The 13,506-nt window shown below is 34.5% G+C and overlaps 1 long non-coding RNA gene across 1 annotated transcript; it reads right to left on the bottom strand.

Moving 5' to 3' along the window:
• Window positions 1-11,487: 11,487 nt before the first annotated feature.
• LOC132699668 (uncharacterized) lies at window positions 11,488-12,598 on the bottom strand. The gene is made up of 3 exons (XR_009618534.1): window positions 12,463-12,598; window positions 12,061-12,415; window positions 11,488-12,006 (listed from the first exon to the last, which is right to left on the bottom strand). It is a non-coding gene; the product is annotated as an uncharacterized LOC132699668 (long non-coding RNA).
• Window positions 12,599-13,506: the final 908 nt, after the last annotated feature.

The following is a 13,506-nucleotide window of genomic DNA, read 5'->3' as shown; positions in this document are numbered from 1 at the left end:
GTTTTTCACTTAAAACTCCGCACGCCAATAAGTCCAAAACGAAAAGAAATATTTAATTTATGTAAAAAGTAGTCAAAGTGTGGGGTCAAGTAGATATTTCCTAAAGTTTAAAAAATTCGACGCCTGCAAAGAGCTGGGCGTCGCGACGCGTCGAAAAATTATTCGATTGCAGAGACTTTGGAAATACGCGCATACAAAAGTACATATTATTTAAAAACTTTTTTGTTATTTACTCAAACTTATTTACTTTACCCGTTTCTAAGTTATACCGATTTAAAGTAAACATTTCTTGATTAATACAAAATGTGATTAACGCTTATTTTTACAAGTATGCCATGAATGTTAGTTACTATGGCAACCATTGTTATCGCAGTTGTTTTAAGTTCAATTACAAACAATAGATTTCAACTATTTTAGTATGATTTTATTTATTATTTTTTATCGATTTAGTTCTGATAACATGATAAATAAATGAAAAAACAGTAAAATACCTACAAGTTAATAACCAAAATTATTATTGCAATTAACTACATAATAAGATATTTCAAAAATTTTGTTCAAAATTGTGTCCATCTGCTCGAACACAACTATCAAAAACTTTTAACAGATGAGCTTGGGTCACTTGTAGGAGAGTCCTTCTTGTGATAGCGGCACACGCTGCACTAATTTTGTTAATGAGATCAGCCATATCTTAGATAGGTTCTTCATAGATAACGTTTTTTAGGTAGCCCCAAAGAAAATAATCTGGTGGTGTAATGTCCGGGGACATCGCCGGCCACCTTACCGGTCCATTAGTACCAAACCATCTATTGGGATATTCTCGGTTCAAATACCTCGTTACTATTTGGGCATTATGTGCAGGCGCTCCATCCTGCTGTAGCCACATATTCATTCTAGTGTCAAGAGGCACTTCTTCTAATAATTCCGGAAGTGTAGTTTGAAGAAATCTTAAATAGCGATCTGCATTTAAAGTTCCTTCGTAAAAGTAAGGTCCAATAAGGAATCCATTTAATATGCCGCACCAAACATTGATACTAAAAATTCGTTGGTTACCTCTTTCTGTAATCCACCGAGGATGGTTTTCGGACCAAAAACGACAGTTGTGTCTATTAACGATTCCATTATTTTGAAATCGACTTTCGTCGCTCCATAAAATTTTCGAGAGAAAATTTGCATCTTGGCTATACAAATCGGACAATGTCGCTAAGAAATATATTCTTCTAGCATAATCGCCTGGTTCTAGTTTATGAACTAGTTTACTTTTGTACGGGTGAAAAGAGTTTCTATGTAGAATTCTCCACGAAGAAATTATATTAACACCGGTTTTTTCTTTTATCTCTGATAGGGATATCTTGGGGTTATTATCAACCTGCTGAATTACAGCAGCAGTATTTTCATCATTTGTAGCCGTCCTGTTCCTATCTCTTTTAGGTTTCATGAAGCTGCCATATTCTCTTAAGTTTTTACATAAACTTGAAAAGGTTTTTGCATCGGGGACTCTTCTATGCGGATAACGCCGTGCGTAAACTCTTTTTGCTTCTCTACAATTGCATCTGCATTCTCCAAACACCAGTAACATGTCTACTTTTTCCTCATTGCTAAATTGCACCATTTTCACATAATAATTCTTAGTTTTTTTTAAACCGAACAAATTTGGATATTTCTTGTGACAAAATGTGACAATTTTTTGATACAGCAATAACAACTTACGTTTGTAATTGCACTTAAAACAACTGCGATAACAATGGTTGCCATAGTAACTAACATTCATGGCATACTTGTAAAAATAAGCGTAAATCACATTTTTTATTAATCAAGAAATGTTTACTTTAAATCGGTATAACTTAGAAACGGGTAAAGTAAATAAGTTTGAGTAAATAACAAAAAAGTTTTTAAATAATATGTACTTTTGTATGCGCGTATTTCCAAAGTCCCTGCAATCGAATAATTTTTCGACGCGTCGCGACGCCCAGCTCTTTGCAGGCGTCGAATTTTTTAAACTTTAGGAAATATCTACTTGACCCCACACTTTGACTACTTTTTACATAAATTAAATATTTCTTTTCGTTTTGGACTTATTGGCGTGCGGAGTTTTAAGTGAAAAACCCTGTATATATATATATATATATATATATATATATATATATATATATATATATATATATATATATATATATATATATATATATATATATATATATATATATATATATATATATATATATATATATATATATATATATATATATATATATATATATATAATATTATATTTTTAAAAGTAGTATCGTGTTTTTTATTAAAATTTAAATATAAGATAAATTACAAACGATACATTATTTTTTATTCTAGAATTGACATCTGAATAAAAATATAGGGCGTTCCATTTGAAAATCTTGAGATTTTGTTAATTGAATTCGCCAAAACGGCACCACCTATTTGGGACACCCTGTATAAGCTGAGGCGCATCTTGTACGAAACTTTTCATTTGGCACACGGTGTACGTTATAAATGGAGTTTACGGTATTTCCATTTTTTCTAGTACTAAGTTCAGGATTTTGATCAATAGAATTTAAAGCGGCATCCGCAATTTTTGAAGTTCTTAAATGGTTAGGTACTCGCCCTCAAAGTACTAACTTTCTATGTGCATTTGAAAAAGTTTGCTCATCTGGTATGAATGACTCTATTGATATAATCGAATAGAAGTTTCCTACCGTATCTAGAACATCCCAAAATGGCCAGGCGGCTTATATCAAAAAGCCAATGAGAAGAGAAAAGAAAAGAATCAAAATAAATAATTACTAAAAGTTCAGATTTTCACGAAATTATATATTTTGACATGACAATTGTTTCGACAACACCGTGTCTTTTTCAAATTCACATTTACAAACTACCTGCTACTATATATACCGAAAAATGACCATAAAACCTTAATTAAAGTTGTTGTGAGTATTTAAATTATCCATAAAAATCTCTGCTAACAAAGGACTAAGTGGGTTTTGCATAATCAAACCTTCCTTAGAGATGAAAATCTGTCCATTAAATTCAAAATAATTTTGGTCTAAAGATAGTATTAAGCAATCTAATAAATCTACTAAATCTATCACATCCATAGGAAATAAGTTGTGTACATCAAAAGACAATAATGTTGCGTTAGAAAGGATTTCGATATCTTTAAATTTGTTGATTAATTCAAAAGAATTTGCAAATTTTGCTTTAAAATCTGTGTGGAGCTTCAAAATATTTACTAATTTTGTTGAGAGTTTAACTGGACACAACTGGCCTAATGGGCATATCCTGTTTCTGCAAATTAACCAAAATTAACTTCGGCGGTTGTGAAAGAATCACAAATTTATGATAAAAACAACAGCCAAAAACATTATTCTCGAACCAAAGACATTTTCTCTGTAACAATTGAAAAAATACCGTAATTTTGGTTTAGAAAGTCAATTTTATTTGTATTAACGTTTGAAATAATGTTGTAAACTCTCGGAGCTGCCATACATCCCGGTGGATAAATAAAACATCAAACCAAAAACTCAAAGGTTAGGTGGCCCAAAGGAACATTGGTGGAAACGGCCGCTATCGCTTTTAGAAATGGTTGCCTCTGGTTCTGTTTCGATCCGAGACAAATTTTTATTTGTTTAGTTTGGTAACGGGGCGGCAGGTTGAAAATTAAAAGGAGAGCAGAACCCCCATAAATTACCGTCTAGATATGCTGCGGTTGTCTACCTGAAGGTATACAGTCAACAGATTGTATTCAGCGATTGTGGAAACACGAATCCTTCGAGACGAGGCGATTTTCTTTTATATATATACCCGGTGTCGCAAACTCGGTACGAGATACAGGGTGATTTAACTTAGGGCATCGTTGAGTTCAGAAATTGAAGTGAAAACTTTTATACCATAGTAAGCTGTGAATTTTCAAATATAGCGATGACATATTAATGTCGAGATATGGTAAAAATGTAAAAAAAAAACATAAAAAAATGTAATGGTGCGACGCAGTGTCGAATGCCTTGGCCAGTAATACACTTTTTTCTTTTTTCTGTCGGACCATGGCGCTAGCTACGTTGATCAACGCATCTTCCGTGTCTTCTCCCTAAATCCAATCTTTTTACTGTCGAATAAGGCATTTTTTTCTAAAAATGTTTTAATCCAATATATACTTTTCAAAGACTTGACCCAAACTACGTACTAGGGCAATTGGCCTGTAAACGGGTTTTCTCAGAAATTATTTTCAAGTCCATAAAACGTCCGCCAGGGGGCGCAACCTCTACTACAAAAACACACCATGTATTTGATTCAAACAATGTTCGAAGTAGAGGTTATAGGCCTGGATCTTCTACGTTTCCTGGTCCAAAATTTTTTTTCGTCGGTGATCATTTCTGTACCAAAGGCGATCCCGTAGGACTTACCGTTACCGAGATATAAAATTTTTATACGAGCGCAGATACTTTCGAAAAAGTCGATTTCATCGATTTTCGAAAGTAACAAGACGGAAGAAGTAGGAGCACAGAACAAACACCATCGGCAAGGTGTCCTATGAGGATTTGCACCCCTTAGAAAAAAAAAAACTTTCCCCTGTAAAGGAAGCTAGATATTATGCTAGGGAATATGCTGGACAACGAAGGGGTGGTAGGATGGTTTGTGAATCTTTGGAACTCCGTAGAGACGAGGAATTTTAAAGTCATACAATATATAAGCAGGTACGGAGTAAAATTCGAACCAGCTTCAGTCAAGCTCTGAAGAAGCCAACAGGATGATTGGCGAAACGTCAGCAAGTTCGACTCAGCAACAACCGAAATTTCGTAAATAGTATTATGATCGAACTTATCGGGACTGTAACCAGTAACTTCGAATAAGTCGCCGCGGGTACGAAAACCAAACTGCTAATTAAAGATGGCAGCGGCAGGAGGGGGCTCGTCGAAAACGCTAAAACGGCCGCCTCATCTTCCGAAATTGGCGTGCCAATTTTAATCGTGATTTATAAAACAAATACGAGCCCGCAATTTGCATTAACGAGTTGGCCGTGTAAACGGCGACTCGCGCATCTCTGGCCCGCTATGCGCGCCTCCAGGCCGGATAAATAAGCAGTTTTAGGTTTTTGGGTAATCTCTACTGTCTTCGGCTACTGTTGCGCAGCGAAAATACGCGCAAAAGTTACTCATCGGCATTAAAGTATTCTGTGGTCATTGCTACCAATTGTTTTTTCCCATAAAAAAAATTGCCTACTTTAAAACACCTTTCTTTAACGTAATTTATTTTTCAAAATAATCTGCGGTTTCAAAATCGCCGATCTGTAGTCTTCAAAAAGTTCCAATTTGTTTTTTTTTTAATTATTTTCATTTTACAGCTTTTGTTTGCAATCCAAAAAACGATTTTTTTTGTATAAGTTGCGGGTTTCGAAAAATCGTGCAATATGTTTTAATCGTTTGTTTTTTATTTATTTATTTATTTTTTTTTCCATTAAGAAGTTGCGCATCTGCTCTAAGATATTTCTGTGGCCGGCGGTATTGGGGAAACTTCGATTTTTATTAAAAAAATTAAAAAATCATGTTTTTTTTATTTTAATTCTTTTTTTTTCCATGTATTTAACGTTTTATATGTTAATGTTTACACACCAAAAGCAAAAATAAGAGTTTACACCCGAAGAAAAGTGTCTGGCTTTAGAAACAATTAATAATTTAAGTAGACACTGAACTTTTGCTATTAAAAATAAAGTAAAAAGCCTATTCTTTATTTCTTCCTCTGTAGTAGCAGATTTAGACAGCGTAAATCCCTAGTATCTGAAGTTGTTTGTTCCTTTTATTGCAATTGTACCCTCTATCGGTAAATTGACTGCATTCTCTTCCGTCGTTGTCATGTATATTGCCTTCTTCGAGTATATTTCCAACCCTTCCTTCTCATATTCTTCCTTTAACTTCCTCACCATGCGGCTGAGGTCTTCTCAGTAAAGGCATTCATTCCTTATAGGGACTCCCATTGCTTCGCATTTACATTTCCAGGTTTTCAGGGCATGTTCCAGGAATATCTTGAAAATTGTTGGTGAAGTTGGGCATCCTTGCATCAGCCCCTTTGACGTTGCGAAACTACTGACTATACTGTATATCGTTTTTATACCAGTTTTTCATCGCCTTTATTAGTTTCGTTGGTATATCTAATTTTGCCATAGGCATAGCCTTTGTGCAATTGCTTCCTCGACGTCAGTAGACTAAACTTTCAGTACTTTTAGTTTTGTACACTCAAATATAAGAAATTATATAATAATAATAATATTTATTTAAAATTAAATAAATATACAATATTAATACAAAAAAACACTTATATTCAAGGTATACTACGTTAAAAACAGCCATCCTTGAACACAACGCAGATTAATTAAGTTACAATTTCATACTCGTGAGTTTTTGAATTAACCCGCAAGTTATTTTTTTTTTGTATTACGCAAACAGAGTTGTCTTATTTTTGTAAAGAGTTGTGTTTTACTTTTCTCCATAAAAAAGATTTAAAAATATAGAAGTTTGGTTTAAATCACTATTTTAAATTTAAAAAGTCAAGTGACCGAACCAGATTAGGAACTCAGATGTTCCTCGAACATTTTTCAAACATTTTCGGTTGTCGCGTCAAGAGTTCCCCATTTCCGCACCGACTTCGGCGAATATCGGTGGCGATCTCTAGACCGCTCTGCCTCGTGAGACGCTGCAGTTGTTCGGCCGTATAACCTATAATTTGTGTATCAACAAAGAATAATAACTGCCTGCCTTAACGAGTTTCATGCCTTATCTCGCTTATTCGCTGGCCATCGCTGCGAAAAAGGCCTGGGTCAAGAGCAGGGCCTACGATCGTCAGACCGAGGCCAGGTGCCTTTCGTTCATTGCAATTTTGAGCTGTGGTTACAATACTAGGGAGATTATATAACCATCAATCAACCAAATACATCAAACGAGGGGTATTCTAGTGGAAAATAGTCTATTTCCGGCAATATCAGAGAATTTCGGCGAATCGCAGGGTATTTCAAAAATATCCCGTGATTAAAAAGAAAAAGATTTCAAAGAAATCTAAAGTTTTTTTATTTATTCATTTTTATTATTATTATTATTATTGTTATTTATTATTGTATTTTTTTTAGATGTATAAAATTGGTTCTGTTAGCTAAGGGTAATTATAAATATTTTAATAATTTTCTTAATATATGTATACATGTTAAAAAACGTATATTGTTGTATGATTATATTAATTTTACATTACAAAGATAATAAATGGAGCATGAAACACAAAAGCAAAAGACACAAAATAATAATTTCATGTAAAGGTAAAATCTGAATTATCTATGAATTTTTGGGTAAAAGATATTTTTTTAATATGAAACGTAATTAAATTAATTTATTAAATTTAATTAAATCTGAAAATATTGAAACAGGCCAAACACGCCAAATGTAATTCTTCTCGACTTGATATTTATTTGACCAATTTAACTGAAGTTTACGAACTTCCTTTTGAGATTGTTAATGTTATGTATTCAACATACATTTAAATGATCACACTAGACACGCCGAAACAAACTTTTGTTTCTTTAGACTAGAACATCATCATACGATATTACACAAAACGAGAATGGTGCGCCTTTCTATGGTCCTAACCTTAAAACAGAATAATGCATTTTCTCCACTTACTAAAAATAAAACTTACTCTACTTTCACAAGTGTAGTTTCTGAAGAGGTTTAGTAATCCTACCTGATCAAGTATTAGTAACGAACTTGAGAGTTCCTGGCCTTGGAAAATGATCGACAGAATAATTTTTTGATACTTCTTTACTTGATTGTTCAACTTCTGGTACCACAGAGGTAATCGGAGTTTTCACTGGCATAGAATCTAGCAAGTTATTACTAACATTAACGTTGGCGTTGGCTTTTGCTGACGTTTCGCCAATCATCCTGTTGGCTTCTTCAGAGCTTGACTGAAACCGGCTCGTATTTTGCTCTGTACCTGCTTATATATAGTTTGAGGGGGCGGAGCTAAATGAAGGGCATAAACACCGTTTGGGATGATTGATTCCCATATCGGTGACAGGTAGTCGCGGTTAAGATTGTTTGGTTGCTTATAGATTTTTATAGACTCTCAATTTTTGGTTGGTAGAAGAATTGATTACTTGCAAGAATATTTGCCCTCATCGTCAAGAAACCCTAGTAGATTTTCTTCTACATTTAAACTCTGTACACCCTAACATACGTTTTACCATTGAAATAGAAACTAATAGCAACCTCCCATTCTTAGATATTCTTATCAATAGAAAATCAGACCTAAAATTGTGTTTACAGAAAACCTACGCACACAGACCGATACCTTAATGCATGGTCACATCATCACCATCGGTTATCAACTCTCTTGTTTACAGAGTCGTAAAAATATCTCAGCTCCAATCACTTAACCCAGAATTAAAACACCTTTCCTATGCTCTTCTCTCTAATAATTTCCACATTAAAGATATTAAACGTTCCATCACAAAATACACTTCACCACAACCATCCAATAGCAATGAGGCCGAAAGCAATCCCGCACTTGCCACTGTGGTCCTTCCTTACATTCAAAACGTCACTGACTACATATCAAAAGTTCTAAAGAAGTATAATCTCAAAACAAGATTCACCAAAAATGTCTCGACATCTTCGGTCTATTTGAGATGCATTCCATGCAAATGCGGCAAAGAAAAACTTAAAAATACTTTCTGAAATTAATTAGCCTGGATTTTAATACGTATTGACTTGATTGAATTTCTTGTTCTATTAGTTTAACTCATTTTTCCTGATTAATTTCCATTGCAGCTTTAAGTGCATTGTCATATAATATATAATTTCCTTATAATTGAGTTTGACTTGACACCACAGATTGCAGTACTTGGCAAAATGTCTTAGTCTTCTTTTTATGCTGACCAAAACTTGCGATTCGTTCCAAATTGAGTTCTTAAAGCACTTGTACATTCGGCATATAACTTACTCGCTAACGCATCTGGTGCAATTATCGCACGAAGTTAATCCATTTAAACTAAACAGTTGCTTTAATCTGTCAATATAGGCTTCTACATCAGACTCCTGAAGAACGAATACTTCGATACTTGCAATAAATGAAGAATTTTTTTTAAACAAATAGATTGACTAGTCGATTGACTATTACTCAGACTTGAATTTTTTCGACACATGAGACGACTGTTTCTCGTCGTCAAATTTGTCATGTATTTAATAAAATTTCATATAATTGCACTAGACACTCCGAAATAAAGCTTTATTTATTTAGACGGGAACGGCAATCCCTAGGGTTCTAACGTTAAAATAGAATACCATAGAAGAATGTTTAGAAAAGCTAATACAGGACTCCTATACTTTTTGTAATTTATACTTAGTCAAAACAAGACAGGGTCCGTGGACAAAATTACAGTAATGTATATTACACAGAGTGCCAACTGCAGCGTTTAGACAGTTATGGTCTGTTCATAGATATAACAAAGTGACCAATTGCTTTTGAATGGGATTATCCAACATACAATGCAACACGATTATTACCTAAAGTTTCGGAATTTAAATTCAGGTAATAGAAAACAATTTTATACCTACCTGTGTCATTAGATGCTCCCGCCCAAATGTAGAAAACACCATTCTATTGAGACCAAGGAAGTTATAAACAATGTTTATTTGACTCTCATTGAACGTGGTGCCTGGAATATCTAGAAAAAATTAGCATTTACAGAGAACAACAAAGGCCAATTATTTACTTGGATGATACCGGTGATACTCCGGAAAAGGGTTGGTTTGACTCAACTGATAAGTGTAAAACAAACGCGCCATCAAAAAGAGGTAAAAGAATAACTATTTTGTATGCTGACTCTAAAGATGGTTGGATTCCAAATGGACTTTCTATTATTATTATTATTATTATATTAGAGATTCTTCTCTGGATTACCATGAATACACCACCGCTGATTCATTTGAAAGTTGGTTTAAAAACAAACTAGTTCCAAACATTCCTATAATAATAACGACATTTATTTTCACGAAGATTATACCAAAAGGCAATTAATTGGGGTTCTACAAAGCTTGAACCCACAAATGGAATACGTCTGTGATAATTGTGCAAAAAATCTAGGGCATACAGTTTTACCACCTTACCACTGTATATTTAATCCCATTGAACATGTTTGACACCAACTGAAATCTGCCATTCGTCGTAACAATGTTTTTCCCCGTGTTAACTCCAATGTCCGCGAACTTATAGAAACCGAAGTTTTTAACATTTTAACAACAAAGTTGTGCAAATTCTGTTAAACATATAGAAAAAGCAGAACAATCGTAATCCATATTGTAAATAATATAGAACAAATAATAATTAGAACAGCCGATGATAGCGATAATTTTAAGTAATTTAAGTAGGTAATAAAAATAATTTGTAATTTTATTATAGATTTAAAAATAAATACTTTCCTTAAATCGTATCTGTTAGTCACTTTCTTATATCTATGAACAGACTTTAACAATACTTTAAATAAGGACCGACCTGTACAAAAAAAAAAGTGCGGCGGCACAAGCTTCTTTCATGTCTGCCGGCATGCTACCATTTTTCGGTTAAATATAATATTCTTTGGTGCCAAGCCAGAACAAACAGATTATAATATGTGTAATACCAATACCGCAGCGGTAGCTGTCTTCAAAAGGTGGCGGTGGCGCTTTGAACTGATTAACCTAACCTAGCGGAGCACACACATACACACACTCACGGCCTATCTATTGTGCAATAAAAGAAAAAATAAACACGCGGTCGTTATCGCAAAGGAGGCCGCCACTTTTCAAAAATTTCCGCCGGGATTCAATTTGGTACCATTCTTTTCGGGCAACCACCCGGGGGGCGAGCACCCCACCGGAAAACGGCCCCGTTCTATTCTCATTTCTTCCCGACGCGTATTAAAGCGGCCGAAAATCCCGAACGGCGTTAGATCCCGTTTCGGAAAGTCTCGGTGAGTTTCGCCGATCTCGATGTAGCAGACGGTCAAATGGTATACTTTGCAATTTGACAGTCGATATTATTATTATGATGAAATCGAATTTTTCGTAAGTATCTGCGCTCGTATAAGAATTTTATATCTCGGTAACGGTAAGCCCTACGGGATCGCCGTTGGTACAGAAATGATCACCGACGAAAAAAAAATTTTTTTTTCCATGTTTGTCCGTTCTCCGTTCTCGTCTTTTGGTTTTTCCTGAATAACATTCGAACCGTTGGAGCTACAAAATTGAAATTTGCTTCCTTTTTAACCCTCCATGAAGCACATACGCTCATAAGAAATGCCCCCCCCACGATAAGTGTCCGAAATTTCAAGCAATGGACTTTGCCCCGTGACAGAACCTATTGAAAATGGGGGGGCTGGGGGGTCGGTGAGTATTTTAAAATAATTAAAAATCGCGTGTGCCGGGATGTACAAAAAAGACCATTTTTCAAAATCCGTTTGCAAGACCGAAAAAATTAAACTTTTATTCTTGACAATTTTTCAAAAATATACAGGGTGCGCTGCAAATTCAAAATAACTGAAAAATGGGTCCCCCTATTATTGAAAATTGGCAATAATTTCAGTTTCTTTTACATGACGATATAGCTCATAATAGCTTACACTTTTGTATTTATGGTTTTTAAGTATTGTACAGGGTGTTCGCGATATTCCGTTCAATATAATAATACTCCAATAATAATAATAATAATAATACAATACAACAATGATAAGTACTCCAAATTTGCAGCTACCAACTTCAGACTTAGGAGAGAAGTAGAAGTCTGGACCCGCACCGAAGTATTTTTTTTGTGGTTATTTTGAATGCCAAACAGCTTTGCCTCCAAATCCATTGATCCGATCGCAAAAATTTTACGTCCGTGATATGTGGGAGAGCCGGCGCTACAACTTTTATTTCATGCATTTTTCCGATTATATACAAAGTGTTTCAGTTATGGACAAAAATCTAAAAGACCCTGAAAATTGTTCTTTTGCAGAGTAAATTATTAACAGTAAATCAAAATTCGTACAAACAATAGCTAATCCGTTCAAACAGTGTTATAGGCCGTATCAAGGGCCACAATTTTTGTATTTACGGTTTTCGTCTCTCACATACGTTGTTCGGGATATTTGAAAAAATCCAAATGAAAATCACTATTTCTCGCCTTCGTTTGCCCACGGTCCTACGAAGGTCTGCGGTTAAAGTACTTTAAAATACTTGAAACGTCAAACCAGTAAATGCACTATATTTCTGGTCGATTAGAATGCTAGCCAGTTTCAGTTAAACTATGGAGATGCCAACAGGATGATTGGCGAAACGTCAGCAAATTCGACAAACCAAAAACAGACGCAGGAGGAGTCCAGAAGTTCTTTGAAAAACAAACACTAGAATATCAATTTTAAGTAATTCAAATTTGCATTCAACAACGTACCAGACGCGTATTTCTGTCTATCCTATCTAAGCGCAAGTAGTAAAAAGCAACAAGCGCCCAAAATCTTAAGGGAAATAACGATTAAAGTTTTCATGTTTTCACTGTTCCCGTCGACGAAATTTGAAGAAAAACTTGCGATTTCCAAAAGCGGCCGTGCTGGAAACAACCACGCATGCGTGGTTTGTTTTGGTATTGAGCGACAGTCGGCGGCGCTGCGGTCGGCAGGAACATTCGGCGCGCTGTTGCCAAGCGTCCCGACAGTCCCGAATTCACCGTCCGCGAAAACGGAAAATCGAAACGAATTTGCAGAGTAGTCCACGCCCGAGGCGCACAGGTGTTTTGACTAATTCGACTCTTTTGTAATGCCAATAAATTTTACTTAATATTAATAAAAGCTCATCCACAAAAAGAAAAAATATTACGAACATCAAACTTAATACAGTATAATTATTATACAAATTTTTACTTAATAATAATAAAAACATCAATAAAAAGAAAAAACCTACGAACATCAGACGTTAATACAATATAATTATTATACAAGGTGTTCACAAAAAACTTTGTAATTACAAATAGTTTTTAATAAAATAACACTACACAAAATGTAGAAACATTTGGAAATAATAATACAGGATGTCCCAAAAGTAACAATTCAACAACAAAGAAGTTATTTATTTAATATAGATTAAAACAAAATATTGTTATCGGATTTTTCAAAATGTTTAAGTCTGTTTGCTTAAAAGAAACGAAATAAAACAATAACAGGGTATTTATACATCTAAAGTATCATTTAGTTACCTAAATGCTCAAAATTCGGGAGAGCGTTTTTAAAAACATTCATTTACACAGAAAGCATAATAAAGTTTCATTTGGACTGGCCGATACAAAGGCTGGAATAATTAAGAGCACGCAGTTTGCACTGTTTTTGTTACAATTTTTGCATTAGTCATAGCTCTAAAAAAGTTAAGCCATTGCTTTGCAATAAGAGCGTTCATTCAAGGTTTTGATTTATAGTTAGTCCTAGTGTCTTAGTAAACAAAAGTT

The sequence above is a fragment of the Cylas formicarius genome, unplaced genomic scaffold (assembly GCF_029955315.1).
Source record: "Cylas formicarius isolate icCylForm1 unplaced genomic scaffold, icCylForm1.1 PGA_scaffold_3__17_contigs__length_32017465, whole genome shotgun sequence".
NCBI classification, from domain to species: Eukaryota; Metazoa; Arthropoda; class Insecta; order Coleoptera; family Brentidae; genus Cylas; species Cylas formicarius.
Note: the sequence above shows the minus strand (reverse complement) of the source record. Positions and strands in the feature narration are given on the sequence as shown.